Here is an 18,490-nt window from a genome sequence, read left to right as displayed (position 1 = left end):
GACAGGGAGGCCTGGCGTGCTGCAGTCCATGAGTTCGGATATGACTGAGCGGCTGAACTGAACTGAACTGAGAGTGAGAGAGATGATATGTCCTTATTTCGTACTCCCTCCAGGGGAAGTATTCTGAAGAGACGCAACAAACAGGAAAAGAAATCAAAGAAAACGCTATGCTCTTCTCAGCCTTCTGGTCAACCTTATTCATCTCTGTGTCTTAGAAATTAATACTAAATCTCTGAATCACAACTATGAGAGCTGTATAGGTCATTATCTATATAAATGGTCATCGGTGGCATTTAAAAAATAGCAGAAATTGACCTTTTAACTAGGATTCTTTGAGAACTCTAAAATACAAAGTTGGAAGTCCTCCAATCCACTGTTCTCAGTAGCTACCTGGTTCGGATATTTCTCAAACATATGAATGGGAGCCAAATGGATGTGTCATCATTGACAGAAATGTGACAATTTTTCTTACACTGGCAAAATTGCTATCTAAAATATCGTGTACATTCTCATACTTATCCTACTAAAAATACACACATGTGTCATTTAAAAATGTATATTCTCCTGCTAAGAGCCAACTCACTGGAAAAGACCCTGATACTGGGAAAGACTTCGGGTGGGAGGAGAAGGGGGCGACAGAGGATGAGATGGTGGGATGGCATCACTGACTCAATGGACATGAGTTTGAGCAAACTCTGGGAGATGGTGAAGGACAGGGAGGCCTAGCGTGCTGCAGTCCATCGGGTCGCAGAGAGTTGGATACAACTGAGCAACTGAACACCAACGACAATATTTTCCTGAGTTATCTATGTGAAGAACATTCAAGGATAGTTCATTTTAACCATACTCTTCATCAATTACTGAGTTAATTCTGATAATAAAAGCCTCACTTAAAAGAATCACACTAAAAAATAAATACTTCAGCCATATCTATGCTACAGTTCTCCCCCAAAAGGGCAATGATTCATTAACTTTTGTAATATAACCTCACTCTCTGTGATGTTGCAGGTGAATGTATTTATAGAAATGAAGAGTTTAAATTTTTATATTTCTCGATAGCACAAAATGCCATTGTCATCTACCTAGGGCAGAGTTTCAATTTAACAACTATCTTGTCAACACTATCAGGTTTCCAAACTTCTAATGAGGTTATACATATTTAATACAATCTGTTTTTGGCTACACATTATTTTGAATTTGAAAAAGAACCATGCATGTTATCTGCAAATGAGGAACTTCCCAAGATCACAGGGGGACATTAATCTCACTTTTGAAAAGAACACTTGACAGTCTTCATGTGGAATGTGCTATTTAAAAGAAAAAAAAAAAAAAGATCTTGTTGCGACCATAAATACATTGTCACAAGGATGCTTTTTTCTTGTGATGGCTAAGGTGTGCCCTAAGCACTCTTGATACAATCATGCATAGGTCCTGCATTCATTATTTTTCACTTCTGAATCACAAATCAGCACAAATGTACTGTCTTCAGACAAGCCCCAGGTCCTAGCTCACACTTCTATAAGTCACAAATCATGCAGAACCTGTCTTCTGCTCAGATCTCATGAGACTGAAGTTAAGCTGTTGAGCTACTGTTCTCTTCTTGAGCAAAGACTCCTTTTCCAAGCTTAACTCATTGTGGGAAAAATTCAGCTCCTGGTGATTGTACAAATTATGTGTCCCTCTTCCAGCTGGCTTCCCTCAAGGTGCTGTGCTCAGCTGCCCGGGGCCCACAGCATCCCTTGTCACATGGTTCTGCCCAATCTTTAGAGACACCCATGGAGTATCTCCCTCCCTTTTGAGCTCTGAGTCTTGCAGAGAAGGAGGCTGTCCTTTCGAGAGTCTAACCCAATTAGGTCAGGCACGCCAAGGATAATCTCTGTTGGGGTCAACTGTGCCTGGCTGTTGTTGTTCAGCGGCTCAGTCGTGTCCGACTCTTTGCGACTCCATGGACCACAGAATGCCAGGCCTCCCTGTCCATCACCAGCTCCTGGAGTTCACCCAAGCTCATGTCCATTGAGTCGGTGATGCCATCCAACCATCTCATCCTCTGTCATCCCCTTCTCTTTCCCGCCTTCAATCTTTCCCAGCATCATGATCTTTTCTAGTGAGTCAGTTCTTTGCATCAGGTGGCCAAAGGATTGGAGTTTCAGCTTCAGCATCAGTCCTTCCAAGGAATATTCAGGACTGATCTTCTTTAGGATGGACTGGTTGGATCTCCTTGCAGTCCAAGGGACTCTCAAGAGTCTTCTCCAACACCACAGTTCAAAACATCCATTCTTTGACACTCAGTCTTCCTTATGGTTCTCACACTCACCCATTAGTCCTGGAAAAACCATAGCTTTGCCTATACGGACCGTATTCTCAGAAGTTGCTACAACCAAAGGGAGAGACTTCTACAAAGATACTGGTTGTTGGGTACTGTTTCATAATCCCACCTACCAACCCAGGTTTCTTTATCATATAAATGAATAAAACATAAACCAAATGAGAGTGAAACCTTGAATAGTTCAAATATCACGATCTTAGGAGAGATGGAGCAGTTAGAATAAGACCATGCTCTTAAGAAGATAAAGAGGCATGGGACCTTAGAAGTCAAGACCCAGCCACGATGGGGCACCTTCTTTTCCTTTCCTAAGACACAGAGTGTGGGCTCAATGTCATATTGTTCTCATCCATCCATCTACACATCTGAGCATTCACCCTTCTATCACCCACCCATCCATCTAGCCGTCTGTCCATCCATCTATTCATCCATCCATGTCTCCATCCACCATCCATCCATCTATTCATTCATCTGTCCATCATCATCCATCCACCCACCTATTCATCTGTCTATCCCTCATCCATCCATCATCCATCAGTCCATCTATTCATCTATCCATCCATTTGTCCACTACCCATCTACTCATCCGAGCATTCACCCTTGTATCCCCCATCCATCCATCCATCTAGCCATCTATCCTTGCACCTATCCATCCATCCACCTATTCATTCATCTCTCCATCCATCCATCTATTAATCCCTCCATCATCCATCCATCCATCTATCCATCTATTCATCCATCATCCATCCATACATCATCCATCCATCTATCCACCCATCACCCACCCGTCATCCACCCATCATCCACCCATCACCATCCATCATCCATCCATCCATCCATCCACCTATTCATCTATCCATCCATCATCCATCCATCCATCTATCCATCTATTCATGCATCATCCACCCATCATCCATCCATCCATCATCCATCCATCTATTCATTCATCTCTCCACCCATCATCCATCCATCCATCTATCTGTCCATCCATCGACCTATTCGTCTATCCATCCATCATCCATCCATCCACCTATTCATTCATCTCTCCATCCATCATCCATCCATCCATCCACCTATTCATCTATCCATCCATCATCCACTCATCATCCATCCATCCATCATCCATTCATCCATCCACCTATTCATCTATCCATCCATCCACCTATCCATCCATCCACTTGTCCACCTATCCATCCATTATCCAGTCATCCATGTATCCATCCAGCCAGCCATCTATCCATCCATACACCCATCTCTCTATTCATCCATCCACTTATCTCTCCATCCATTCATGTATTCATTCACTTTTAACAGCAAAATACGTATTTGTGGGCCCACATGTTGAAGGAAGAATGAGAATATTACCAAAAATTTGAATTAATCTATAAGCTACTTCCCTAAGTACTGATATCTTGAATTTTTATTGAACATTCCCTTTATTTATGAAGTTTACCCTTATAAAGTTATATACTCTTATATAAGCCACTATCAACGTCACTTGATTGTGCTGAAACTTAAAAAAAAACAAGTGGAATCATGGTTTAGAGTGACTATGGGAGTTTTTCTTAACAGCTGTATATTAAGGTTTTAAGACCCAGTGATATATTTTGCATAGCTACAGTTTATCCACTTTCTTACTGTTCAAATATTTCATTATCATTTCACTATAATGTCAGCATAATGAGGAATTTCACAGGAATTTAGATGTGTTTTATTTCATGCCAGTATACAATGAAACCCAGCTCAGTCTGTAGTGCCATTATTCACTAAATACTTAAAGCTCCACGTGCTAGGTGGGAGATTGCGTTTTCTCTCTCAGTGTCATGAAGACTGCATCTGTCAGCTAAGATTAAGCCAGTTGCTGTTCAGTTGTGGTGATTCACAGAAGCCTGAACCCAAAGGAGCCCATAAACCAGTGAAATAAAACCACTGTAGCATGTTTCCAAACCCCTATGGTTTTGAAATACTCTGGTAATTTCAGGCAACATTACATTAACAGAGATCAAGGAAGTTCTTAAAAATGGTTACCCATGAGGGATGAAGCTTCCCTGGTGGCTCAGAGGTTAAAGCATCTGCCTGCAATGCAGGAGACCCGGGTTCGATCCTTGGGTCGGGAAGCTCCACTGGAGAAGGAAATGGCAACCCACTCCAGTATTCTTGCCTGGAGAATCTCACGGACAGAGGAGCCTGGTGGGCTACAGTCCCTGGGGTCACAGAGGGATGACTATCCATTCCACGTTTCCTTAGTGCGGAGGAAATATATGTTCTGTACGGGATGAAATAATTGCTTCTGATGTTACAGAAATTCCCCAAACACATTCTCCCCCATATTTAACAAAGTTACTGAGGGTTTGCACTTCCATGGTGCCTTTTACATATGATAGATCGTCCTAACCTTAGCAATTAAACTTCTCTGAAAAATGTTTCTTGTTACCTTTTCTGGGAAAGAAAAAAACGTTACATATATTTAAAGCTTAGGTAAGTGAAAGTCTCTCGGTCATGTCCAACTCCTTGAGACCCCATGGACTGTATGCTGCTGCTGCTGCTAAGTCACTTCAGTCGTGTCCGACTCTGTGCAACCCCACAGACGGCAGCCCACCAGCTCCCCCATCCCTGGGATTCTCCAGGCAAGAACACTGGAGTGGGTTGCCATGTCCTTCTCCAGTGCATGAAAGTGAAAGGTGAAAGTGAACTTACTCAGTCGTGTCCGACTCTTAGCGACCCCATGGACTGCAGCCTCCCAGGCTCCTCCATCCATAGGATTTTCCAGGCAAGAGTACTGGAGTGGGGTGCCATGGACTGTAGAATTCTCCAGGTCAGAATACTGGAGTGGGTAGCCTTTCCCTTCTCCAGGGGATCTTCCTAACCCAGGGATCAAACCCAGGTCTCCCACATTGCAGGGGGATTCTTTACTAGCTGAGCCAGCAGGGAAGCCCATTTAAAGCTTAGGACACCCATTTCCTAATATATTACATATGCTCCTGAAGAGGACCACACAGTCTAATGAACCTGGTTTAGGTCACTGGGGTTGGGGTAGGGAAGGAATACAAAGAGTCTGCAATGAACCAATCCTTTTTCAATAATTTCACTTCTTTTCTCTTGCGCATGGGAATAACTCTGGAGAGTGATGATGGGGAAAGGCCACGGTTTGCAAAAAAATGAATATAATTTTTACAAGCTGCTTAATGACAGAAAAGCAACGTGGACAGGGACTCAGTGGAGCACAAGGGTACGGCCACTGTCCTGTTTGGATATGGCCAGACAGAGGGAACACAGAACACGAGGGGATGACAGAGGATGGGATGGTCGGATGGCATCACCGACTCGATGGAGTTTGAGCTCAGTGAGTTTGAGCAAGCTCCGGCAGACGGTGGAGGACAGGGAAGCCTGGCACGCTGCGGCCCATGGGGTCACAGAGTCAGACACGACTGAGCGACGGAATGACAAGAACAGTCGCTGCTTAAGACGACACATGGTAAGAAATGGACGAAAAGCTCAAAATCCATCAAAGAAGACACACACCGGTGACGAATGATATAGAAGCAAGTGTCTTGAATTCAACATTTGTTGATAAAATGGTAACAGCGACATGAACTGGGTTAAGGATTTCTAAAGTCATGGAACACAACATATCTGTTGAACTAAAATATGTGCAGAAATGATACAGGCTTTGCAAAGAAAATGGCTGGATTTTTTTCCCCCTGTATCTGCCATACTTAACTGCTTCCTATCTTCTCCTGCTTCGGAAACATGTATAAAATTCTCACTTGGGTCGCAAATTATCTCTAAATTCTGTTTCTGCACCAACATTGCCTAATGGCGCGATTTCAAAGAAAGGACAATTTAGGGAATAGCAAAAAGGGACGGTTGGAAAATATTATCAGGACATTGACACAGTAATAGCCTAAAATTATCATTCTGTTTAACCATCAAAAACATCTCCATTATTTGGACCTGTGAACAGGCTGTCATTACGGACCTTCCGCGGCCTGTGCTATCCTGAATTATATAGATTTTTATGAGCATAACGTTATTACTGAATTTCTTTCTCCCTCAATTCTCTTTCTTCCAGTGACTTTCCTACTCATATTGACTGCTTACAGATAACGCGTTTACAGATTTCAGCAATTCACAGGGAACTGAAAAAGCCATTTTCTTGGGACTGATAGTGACGGTCACTGATTTTCACTTGCCACTTTCCCTGCTATGAGTGTGGACTGAGCCAGATAAAACACAGGCTTGAGAGATGCTTCATCAACTGCCTGGCTTGAACGGAGCCAGCTGACGGGCAGACTGACCTCTGTTTTTCGGAGTTCTTTCCACCTTTCTGACAACGAAGCCGGAAGAAAGTCAACGTTCACCTTAAGTTAGAAGAACATCAACAGACTGCACCAGAAAAAAAAAAAAATTGGGATATTCCAGTCCAATAAATAATTCTTCTGCACGACATTCTAATGCAGTAGTAGAATTTAATTCATAGAAATACAGTCATCCCACACAACTCAAGAGATGATCAGAGACACAAGGAGAGAAAGAGAGCTATGTCTGTATAGCCACACCCAGGCAGACCTTGGTTTTTTCGTACTTTGCAAACATGGTGATTTTTTTTAAAAAAACAAACTGAGGGTTTTTGGTAACCCTGAGTCTAGCAATCTGGGCTTCCCTGGAGGCTCAGATGGTAAAGAATCTGCCTGCAGTGCAGGAGACCGGGGTTTGATCTTTGGGTCGAGAAGACCCCCTGGAGTAGGAAATGGCAACCCACTCCAGTATTCCTGCCTGGAGCATCCCATGGACAGAGGAGCCTGGTGGGCCACAGTCCACGGGGTTGCAGAGAGTTGGACACGACTGAGTTCAAGTAGCCTTTTTCTGCCCTCCCCAGGGATATGAATTACTGAAGCACTCCTTCACAGAAACAGCTCCATACTCCAACAACCTGCAATCCAGATACACTCCCGGTTCTTTAGACACTTCCCGCATCACCCGCCAGCATCCAGCTCCTGCAACTGTCCATCACAGCATCTTCTCTCTGAGACAGCCCACGGCCCCCAGGGTTTGCACTTTCTCTTGCTGAACTGCGTAAAAGTATCCAGTTGTACAACCACAAATGTGTTCCTCACAGGCTTTCTATGTTTTGCCCAAAGATCTCAGTTTTTTTTTTTTTTGAACAAGTGAAAGTATTTTGACATTTTCTTTTAATAGCTTAGATGATTAAGTGTCTGCCTGCAATGCGGGAGACCTGGGTTCGATCCCTGGGTTGGGAAGATCTCCTGGAGAAGGAAATGACAACCCACTTCAGCATTCTTGCCTGGAGAATCCCATGGACAGAGGAGCCTGGTGGGCTACAGTCAATGGAGTTGCAAAGAGTCAGACACGACTGAGCGACTTCACTTTCAGTTTTAACAGCTCACTTCAAGATCTGTATCTTAGAGACCAGGTTATTCAACCACAGCACCATTAGTTTGAAAAACACAACTATGAGCGCAAAATAGACACCCAGCTCAATGACAAAATATATGTGTATCTCATTAACCCATTTTTAAATGAAAACCTTTGTCAGCGGAATCCCTGCACATCTCATCAGAATGGATGAAAGTTGATAAGAAAATCTCACCCACTAAGTTTCTAAAAGACACACGAATTGGTAGATTACTAAAATTTATATCAACAGTGCTTACGTTAAACAAGTAATTAAATCTGACCATTACGAAGGGTGACCACAAAAGAGAATCCCACGAAGCCTCAATTCCTTTCCGTCATCTTTCAAATACTGGCCATTATAAACTTGCCTTAGAAAGCAAGCTTCACTTTTTTCTTGACACCTGTGTTAATGCAATGACATCCTTCCACAGGCACACACCTTGGCTTTTTACGCACACAAGGCAAAGAGAAAGAATTAATGAAGAGAGATGGTAGTGGAGACCCCGATGGTATGATACGAACTCCTCATTGGTGGCGCTTTATGGAATACCAGCCTTGCGATGTGTTTCTTGTAAGGAACTCAGACATGTCCTACCAAGTGACCACATTGCATGTTCCTGCCACACAGACCTCCATCAACCTTTACCATCCCATGATGATGGTTCAGAATGGATCCCCCCCCCCCGCCTCGTTATATATTAATCATGTACAACTCTTTCCACGACTAAGACTTTCCTTCTGCAGAAGCTGTCGAGAAACACAGCTTCAGTATGCTCTATGTTGTCTTTTTATACTGTTGCCTTTTTAAATTTTTGGATGGAAGCGTGGTCACAGTATTTCCTGGTGGCTGAGATCTCTTTGATGTAAATGTAACAAAGTCGCCGGTGAAGCCTAGGAGCAGAGTGCTTGATGACGGATGGTTGGGAGCCTGGTCCCGTCCTCTGGTGAGGTGCAGACACCTGTCTCCTTTCAGGGGTCATGGGAGACCCCTGGGGAAGTGGGAACAGGCTTGTGTCAGCAAAACTCAGTGCTGGGGGAAGCCAGCGAGAGGGAGAAGTCTGTCAAATGATGCCCCATCATTCTAAAGCTGGCTTCCCAGGTGGTGCTGGTTGGTGAAGAATCCGCCTGCCAATGCCGGAGACGCAAGAGAGTCAGGTTCGATCCCTGGGTCGGGAAGGTCCCCTGGAAAAGGGAATGGCAACCCACTCTTGCCTGGGAAACCCCATGGACAGAAGAGCCTGGCGGGCTACAGTCCAGGGGGTCGCAGAGTCAGACTTGACTGAGCAACTGGGCCGTCTAAGGAGAGGCTTATTACATCAACTGTCCTTGGTTTTTGGACATTTTTATGGAATGTCAGTAAAGACACTCAGCATAAAACTCGACATGGAATGGATTTCATTTTCCAGTTTGCAAATAATTTTTTTTTACCCCAATGCTAATGCCAACTCCTTTGTTGACAGAGCAAACTTTAGGAAGCATTAACAATAATGCTTGTTTTGCAGAACTGTGCTTCTGGAGGAGACCAACACCATGTGGTTCGGATGGAGCGGAAGATGGTTATCAAGGGACACGGGGAATTATTTGGATGTGAGAAGCAACGCTGAGATCTGGAAACTGGGTGAAAAATACGTTGGAGCCATGCCCCGTAGCTGAAGGTGGTACCTTCAAGGCGACTCTTTGTTTAAAAATTATTTTAATTTTTTCAGATTCGACTGTTTTATTTTCGGCTGTGCTTGGCCTTTGCTGCTGCAAGCAGGCTTTCCCTAGTTGCAGGGAGCGGGGGCTACCTACTCTCTCGTTGTGGTTCGAGGGCTTCTCTTTGCTGTCACTTCTCTTGTTATGGAACACGATCTCTAGGGTGTGTGGGCTTAGCTGCTCTGTGGCACGCGGGATCTTCCCAGATCAGGGACCCATCCCCGTGTCTTCTGCTTTGGCGGGTGCTTTCTTTATCCCTGAGGGACCCGGAAAACCCCCAAGGTAAATCTTTCACATTTGTTTATAGTTCTTTTTTTTTTTTTTTTTCGCCTAGGTGCGATATAAAAATGTCCTTCTGAAAGCTGTGCTAAAGACACCCTCCAACAGACAAACGTCTTAACTCACTTGGGCCCGTCTTTTGAAAGATACTGAGGCTCTGGGATTAAAAGGAGTCAACCTGCATTCTACGCAACTTGGGGCAATTCCCAAGTTTCAATTCCACTTCCCAACTTACTAGACTGATTCCCTCCCATTTCGATCACTGTGAATCGTTCTCAAGAGAGTTTATCGTTTCAAGGTTCAAAGGTTGCTCGGATTATTGTCTTTGTAACCTGATGGATGTGTGTATTCGTTTGCTCTTGCTCTGTGATACTCTCTACACGTCACGGCCTACAGATAGACGATCGGAAGGTGCTGATCATCACCACAGATCCATCCTCAGTCCCCGCCTCCATTTCGCTTCTGGAAAACAACCGCCATTCTGAAATTTCTGTACCTCCCTCTCATCTTTAAGAGACCAAACAGGAGAGGCTGCTTTCTTCCTTTGAAAACAAAACGTGGATTTCTCTAAGAAATAAAGAGTGCCTTCTGTATAGGTATCTGGTGGACTTTCAAAAACAGACTGTAGCACTGTGTTTGAAAAGTGGCTTTACTTTTACTGGAGGTCCAGTGGTTGGCACCTCACCTTCCAAGGCAGGGAGTGAGAGCTTGGTCCCTGGTTGGGGGTGGGGTGGGTGTGGTCCCACATGCCTGGTGGTCGAAAACCCAAAGCATAGAACAGAAGCAATATTGTCATAAATTCAATAAAGACTTAAAATGGTCCACATTAAAAAAAAAAAAAGTTTGGCTTTAGGCTACTATCCACAATGTATAGCTGGTTTTCCTTAATTTATCTTTAAGTACAGACAAGGAGGGCTTTCCTGATAGTTCAGCTGGTAAAGAATCCGCCTGCAGTGTGGGAGATCTGGGTTCGATCCCTGGGTTGGGAAGATCCGCTGGAGAAGGGAAAGGCTACCCACTCCAGTATTCTGGCCTGGAGAATCCCATGGGCTGTACAGACACGACTGGGCAACTTTCACACACACATATACACTATTAATACACTTCATACTCATTCAGTAAATGGCAGTGAGAGCGGAAATAGTGTTATGAATAGACAGGTGGTAGTTTCTTAAAGAGAAAGTCGCTCAGGAGTGCCCGACTCTTTGCGATCCCATGGACTGGAGCCCACCAGGCTCCTCTGTCCATGGGATTCTCCAGGCAAGAATACTCGAGTGGGTCGCCATGCCCTCCTCCAGGGGATCTTCCCAACCCAAGGACTGAACCAGGGTCTTTTGCATTGCAGGCAGATTCTTTTCCTTCCAATCTAAGGTTAGTTCAAATGTGGATTTTGTATGCATGTCAATAAACTTCTCTACTCTGTTTCACCAAAAAAAGAAAAAGAAAAAGGCAATATTTGTTTCTCTTCGGTTAGAAGCAATTCATTGCATTTACTCTGTTAAGAGTTTGACTAAATTTAGTTGAAGTTTTAATGAAAGTTTATGAGAAACCACATTACCTGTTGTTTAAGGGCAGTTTAGTTCTAAGGCTGCCTGTCCAGAGAGCCTCCTTTTAAGTAAGATGACCAATTCTCACTTTATGATTACATGATTTCAGAGTCTAAGTGAATTTGAACATTTTATATACATATATATCTCTGGCAGTAACACAGTCAAAATCAATTTGGGGATGGAGGTTACTAGAAAAATAATGAGGCAGAAAATTGACAAAAAAAAAAAAAAGGCTGAAGGAGTTTTAAAATATTAATGGCAATGGTCTTCCATGAGATGGAGCTGCTTAACTATCAGCAGGAAAAAAAATTTTTTTTAAAGGCAAAGGGGAATCTGATTAGCTGTTTCTTAATTAAATATTTACTTTGCTCTGCAATCTCAAATTCGTTTTCCAGAGTTGTGGAGCGCGTTTATCAGAGAAGTGATTAGCTGTGAAGATGGCTTCTGGGAACATACAGAATGAAGCTCTCGACTCAAAACGGAGGGGGCTGGTGACGACTTATTTCACTGCAGAGATCTCCCGCCCCTGAATTCTCCCTTTTCAGTAATACAGTCGACACTGGGAGGGTCCCCCATGAGTCTTGGCACTGGGTTCAAGTCTGAATACGCCAAGATGGATGAGAGGTGCTTGCTATGCTGAAAAACCTCAAGGCTGGAAGGAAAGTCTTAAGGGTACGCTGATGTTTTCAGAGTGTCCTATACAATGTAACAATGCAAACAGAGAAAGGTTTATTAGTAATACAAATGACAAGCTTTTGTAATAGACTGCCACGAAAAATTTTTACTGGATGATTTTTTTTTTAATTAAAAAAAATTGATTTTGGCCATGCCTAGTGGCAGGAGAAGCTTCTCAGGCGGATCTGTGGGTAAAGAGCTCGCCTGCAATGCCGGAGATTCAGAAGACCCGGTTTCGATCCCTGCGGGATCTTAGTTCCCTGACCAGGGATTGAACCTGTGCTCACTGTGGTAGACACGTGGAGACCTAACCACGTTAGGAGAGTGAAAGGGACAGTCACTCATCATGTCTGACTCTTTGTGACCCCGTGGACTGTAGCCCGCCAGGCTCCTCTGTCTGTGGAGTTTTCCAGGCAAGAATACTGGAGTGGGTTGCCATTCCCTTCTCCAGGGGATCTTCCCAGCCCAGGGATTGAACCCACGTCTCCCCCATTTCAGGCACATGCTTTACCATCTGAGCCACCAAGGAAGCCCAAGAATACTGGAGTGGGTCAGTCCAGTCGCTCAGTCGTGTCTGACTCTTGGCAACTCCATGGACTGCAGCACACCAGGCTTCCCTGTCCATCACCATCTCCTGGAGCTTGCTCAGATTCCTGTCCATTGAGTCAGTGATGCCATCCAAACATCTCATCCTCTGTTGTCCCCTTCTCCTCCTGCAGCAATCTTTCCCAGCATCAGGGTCTTCTCCAATGAGTCAGCTCTTCACATCAGGTGGCCAGAGGATTGGAGTTTCAGCTTTAGCATCAGTCCTTCCAGTGAACACTCAGGACTGATTTCCTTTAGGATGGGCTGGTTGGATCCAAGGGTCTCTCAAGCATCTTCTCCAATACCACCGTTCAAAAGCATCAATTCTTTGGTGCTCAGCTTTCTTTGCGGTCCAACTCTCACATCCATACATGACTACTGGAAAAGCCATAGCTTTGACTAGACGGACCTTTGTTGGCAAAGTGATATCTCTGCTTTTTAATGTGCTGTCTAGGGTGGTCATAGCTTCCCTTCCAAGGAGCAAGCATCTTTTAATTTCATGCCTGCAGTCACCATCTGGAGTGGGTACTGCTAGACAGTTCCTAAGGATATTATAGATACATCATTTGAGAAGTGACAATTTGACAGGGAGATTCAAAGAAGCAAGAATAAGTTAGAGGGTTTTGTTCAGAATATATTTGCATCTCGATTTCAGAATGGATAGCTACCATGCAGTCATGAGTTTTCATGAAAAGGCACCTTTTTGTCTTTTTAAGAATCTCAACAGAAAGCAACGTGGATGAATTTAGAGACCTACACCACTCTAAATAGGCATCAGTTTAATAGATCTGCATGTCTGTTTTGAATATTCCATGTTTCAAGAAAAAGATTTTGTGTCGTTCAGCCTGAACTGGGATTTTCCACATTCTTGCAATTCAACATATAATTCATGAGGTTGTACTTCATTCGTTTCTTCTTGATAGTGAGATAATTCTAGCATTTCATTTTGTTAAACAGCTTTATGGAAGCATTAAGTGGAAGTGTTAGTCACTCCCCTGTGTCCAACTCTTTGCGACCCCATGGACTGTAGCCCACCAGGCTCCTCTGTCCATGGGATTCTCCAGGCAGGAATACTGGAGTGGGTGGCCATTTCCATCTCTAGGGGAACTTCCCAACCCCGGGCTCAAATCTGGTCTCCTATATTATAGGCAGATTTCTTACCATCTGAGTCCCTAGGGAACACTTTCATGTACACAGTACCATGTGACCTATATGTACAGGGTTATGTAGAGAAGATTTCGAGAGCATACAACGGAAACTTTATGCCCAGCGAAGAACATCTCACAGTAATAACTAGCTTATATATTAATGTGTGGTGCTGGAGAAGACTCTTGAGAGTCCCTTGGACTGCAAAGAGATCAATCCAGTCCATCCTAAAGGAAATCAGTCCTGAATATTCACTGGAAGGACTGATGTTGAAGCTAAAGCTCCAATCCTTTGGCCACCTGACGCGAAGAGCTGACTCACTGGAAAAGACCCTGATGTTGGGAAAGATTGAAGGTGGGAGGAGACAGGGATGACAGAGGATGAGATGGCTGGATGGCATCACCCACTCAACGGACATGAGTTTGAGCAAGCTCCAGGAGTTGGTGATGGACAGGGAGGCCTGGCGTGCTGCAGTGCATGGGGTCATAAAGAGTTGGACACGACTGAGCGACTGAACTCACTGACGGATGTTAATCAGGGAAACTTTGCAGTTTAAAAAAGCTTTATAGATTGGGGAACCATCTAGCAGCATAATTAATATGTGCAATAAAGGGCTTTTTATTAAAATTCATGAGTGAAGAAGGACCACACAGTTTGCTGACGTGTTACCAACTACGAGAGGCAATTTCTGCCGAGTCAGCTTCGTGTGTAAGCAGGTACTGTGATATTTGAAGGAAGGAGGGGTTGAGAGCCTTTCCATCTCTCAGAACACAAAGGAAAGCAGAAATGGATTGTGCTGGGCTTCCCCAGTGGTCCAGAGGTTAAGAGTCCACCTGTGAATGCAGGGGACGTGGGTTCAATCCCTCGCCTGGGAAGATTCCACATGCCACGGGACTGTTGAGCCTGGGTACCACAAATACGACTGAGTGCCTTAGAGCTGGTGCTTCCAGCAAGAGAAGTCACAGCAATGAGAAGCCCTCACACAGCAACTAGAGAGTACCCCTACACAGCATGACCTGAGAAAGCCCACACGGAGGAACAAAGGCCCAGCGCAGCCACCAACGAACAAAAACCCAAACAGGTAAAACTTCCCCTGGAGTAGGAAACGGCAGCCCACTCCAGTATTCCTCCCGGGAGAATGCCGTGGACGGAGGAGTCGGACGCGAGCAACGAACACACACACTTTTAAACAGTAGAGTGTACTATCAGATATTTACGGAGACGTTGTTTTACTTTGGGATCAAGTCAGGCTGTTCGAGATCTCTGTTTGTCGTTGATGTTGCTGTTCGGTGGCAGTTGGTAAGTCACATCCGACTCGTTGGGACCCCACGGACTATACAGTCCATGGAATTCTCCAGGCCAGAATCCTGGAGTGGGTAGCCCTTCCCTCCTCCAGGGGAATCTTTCCAAAGCAGGGATCAAACCCAGGTCTCCTACATTGCAGGTGTATTCCGTACCAGCCTAGAATAAGCTCCCAAGAAAATGTATTGCTTATTTCTCACCAGTGACAGTGTCTTCTTTGTCAGGCTGGCAACCACATTTGTCTTTTTTTTTTTTTCAAAATCCCTGTCTCCATCTCCAGCACTGTTATCTGGTCCTTAAAAAGATGTGAAATCTAATTACAGGTACATGGAGAAATTAACTGATATTTTGTTGTTGGTGGAGATGAAGGAATCACATAGATCTTTATGAAGACATATAAATGCTACGATCCACTTGAATTGTATCAGTTAGATGCACGGACCTCTAGCTTACAAGAAGCTTGCTTTATAAATGGCTGTATAATCAGCTGCTGATGTAACATTTATCAGACATATATTGAGGTAATTCACTTGTCTGAATTTGACAAGTACCCAACAGCCTCTTATGTTTAACTGAGAGTTCATGAAAAGGCACCTTTTTGTCTTTTTAAGAATCTCAACAGAAAGCACTGTGGGCAAATGTTGAGACCTACACCACTCTAAAGAGGCATCAATTTAACAGATTTGGATTATACAGTCTGACTAATGGGTCTGGTGGAAACTCAGACATTCTTGATGAAAAACAAAATTAATAAATAAGATGAGATCATTCTCTCGCTGCTTAGAAGTCACTGAGCATTCGACCTTCTGCACCCAAGGCATCTGAATTCCAGAATACAATAAATGCTAGAGGAAGATTTAAAAAGATAGCCCAGGTAACAAGGCAAAGGTCACGCATCCACCGAGGTTATCATTGCAGAGGTAATTATATTTACTCTCTGCAGCCACTCAAGCTGCGCCCTGGATGTTTAAATGTTAACTAAGCATGGACCTGATCCTTCATCGTGGGTGGGAGAGAAATATGTACAAAGATGCTCAAGGCAGAGTGAGAAAGAATTACACGTGCAGTGATCCAAGTATGCTCGGGGGACATCTGAAATCCCGTGTAGCCTAGGAGGGTTAGAAGATGCTCAGAAAGCTAACGGGTGAGCTGCGTGCTGACGTATTTATGAGATTTTTCTCGATGAAGAGGGTGAACAGGGTTTGCCTTTCTACGGAGAGGGATCAACCTCGGCAAAGCCACAGACTCTAAGGATTGCCCATTAAACCACAGCTGTATGAACCTGTGTTGGGACTGGTAAGACGTGATAGCCTGAAGTTCAGGGACAAGATTTAGGGACAAGAAGGAGGCTGTTAGAACAGATGAGCAGAGGTTTAGATAACGAACAATCTGGCTCCATGTGAAGGTGTTCAGCTTCTACCTGGAGACAGCAAAGAGCAGCTGCTAAGTCGCTTCAGTCGTGTCCAACTCTGTGCGACCCCACAGATGGCAGCCCACCAGGCTCCCCCATCCCTGGGATCCTTCAGGCAAGAATTCTGGAGTGGGTTGCCGTTTCCTTCTCCAATGCACGAATGGGAAAAGTGAAAGTGAAGTCGCTCAGTCGTGTCCGACTGTTAGCAACTCCATGGACTATAGCCCACCAGGCTCCTCCGACCATGGAGTTTTCCAGGCAAGAGTACTTGGAGTGGGGTGCCATTGCCTTCTCCGAGCAAAGAGCTACTGACGCATTTTAAGAAGAAAAGAGACAGGCTCAGCTATATAAATCAGATGCCTTTGAGGTTACTCACATTTCATGGGTCTGCTTGAAACAGTCTTTCGCGACTCTGGGGGGCAAAAAAATGCCATTTCGCTGCGACACAGTCTGAGATCAAAAGGAGCATACCATTCTGAAGTGGATGATTTTTTCATCTTTTAGAACAAATTTTTTTTTTTTTAATTCGGTATCAAACACTTCTTTTGCCCTCATTTCACTCCCGAGCTTCTGTTTCACCCTTTCTCTGATTAACTAAAATGAAAAGGACCATAATAACACCCGAAGGTGAACAGTGTTCTTTCAGTCCAGGTCCAAACTGTCTGACCTTTAAGAGGCTGTGTGCCAAGCTGCCTCCGTCGTGCCTGACTCGGTGGGACCCCGTGGACTGCAGCCCACCAGGCTCCTCTGTCCACGGGATTCTCCAGGCAAGGATACTGGCGTGGGTTGCATTTCCTTCTCCAGGGGGACTTCCTGACCCGGGGATTGAACCTGCTGCAGCAGCCGATTCTTTACCACTGAGTCAGCAGGGAAGCCCTATAGCAGGGCACTGACTGCTATTTAACACAAGCAAGACTGTCCCGTACAAAGAGATAGTGTTCACTTCCTTATCTTACAGGAAATGCTTCTGCTATGTAATGTGCAAGCATACAGTATGTATTTAAATAGCCTCAGCACTTCTTTTTCAGCTGCAGAAAGACAGCAGCTATACAGTCGGGACAATTCTGGGCAAGGGAGGAGAAGGTGAAGGTGAAGTCGCTCAGTCGTGTCTGACTCTTTGCGACCCCGTGGACTGTAACCTACCAGGCTCCTCTGTCCATGGGATTCTCCAGGCAAGAATACTGGAGTGGATTGCCATTTCCTTCTCCAAGGGATCTTCCCGACCCAGGGATCGAACCCGGGTCTCCCGCATGGGAGGCAGACGCTCTAACCTCTGAGCCAGCAGGGAAGCAGTGTATGAATGACGCCACACGTGTAAGGTTGTGAAGCATCCCCGTTGTTGATACAGAAAGCAAACGCTGTCCGTTCAGAACATGCTGAGAGCAACTGCGCCTTTTCTTCCTTCTTTTGGGACAGAAGAGTTAGCTGAGGAAATTTGCTCTCAATCTCCAGTTCCTTTCTGTTACCGTGGGAGACGTCTGCTTCCCCTTATCACGTCATTCCTTATTTATTTCTTGCTCAATCGTGTCTGACTCTTTGCAACCCCATGGACTGCAGCATGCTAGGCCTCCCTGTCCATTACCAACTCCTGGAGCTTACTCAAACTCATGTCTGTCGAGTCAGTGATGCCATCCAACCATCTCATCCTCTGTCGTCCCCTTCTCCTCCTGCCTTCAATCTTTCCCAGCATCAGGGTGTTCTCCAATGAGTCAGCTCTTCGCATCAGGTGGCCAAATTATTGAAGTTTCAGCATCAGTCCTTCCAATGAATATTCAGGATTGATCCCCTTTAGGATGGACTGGCTGGATCTCCTTGCAGTCCAAGGGACTCTCAAGAGTCTTCTCCAACACCACAGTTCAGAAGCATCAATTCTTCCACACTCAGCTTTCTTTATAGTCCAAGTCTCACATCCATACATGACCACTGGAAAAACCATAGCTTTGACTAGATGGACCTTTGTCGGCAAAGTAATGTTTCAGCCTTTTAATATGCTGTCTAGGTTTGTCATAGATTTTCTTCCATGAAAAAATGGTCTTTCAATTTCATGCCTGAAGTCACCAACCACAGTGATTTTGGACCCCAAGAAAATAAAGACGGTCACTGTTT

At 44.6% G+C, this 18,490-nt stretch overlaps 1 non-coding gene across 1 annotated transcript; it reads right to left on the bottom strand.

Moving 5' to 3' along the window:
• Nucleotides 1-17,600: 17,600 nt before the first annotated feature.
• TRNAG-CCC lies at nucleotides 17,601-17,672 on the bottom strand. The gene has a single exon. It is a non-coding gene; the product is annotated as a tRNA-Gly (tRNA).
• Between the last annotated feature and the right edge of the window lie 818 nt (nucleotides 17,673-18,490).

The sequence above is a fragment of the Capra hircus genome (genome assembly GCF_001704415.2).
Source record: "Capra hircus breed San Clemente chromosome X unlocalized genomic scaffold, ASM170441v1, whole genome shotgun sequence".
NCBI lineage: Eukaryota > Metazoa > Chordata > Mammalia > Artiodactyla > Bovidae > Capra > Capra hircus.
The sequence above is the reverse complement of the archived record's forward strand: the minus strand, read 5'-3'. Positions and strand labels throughout refer to the sequence as shown.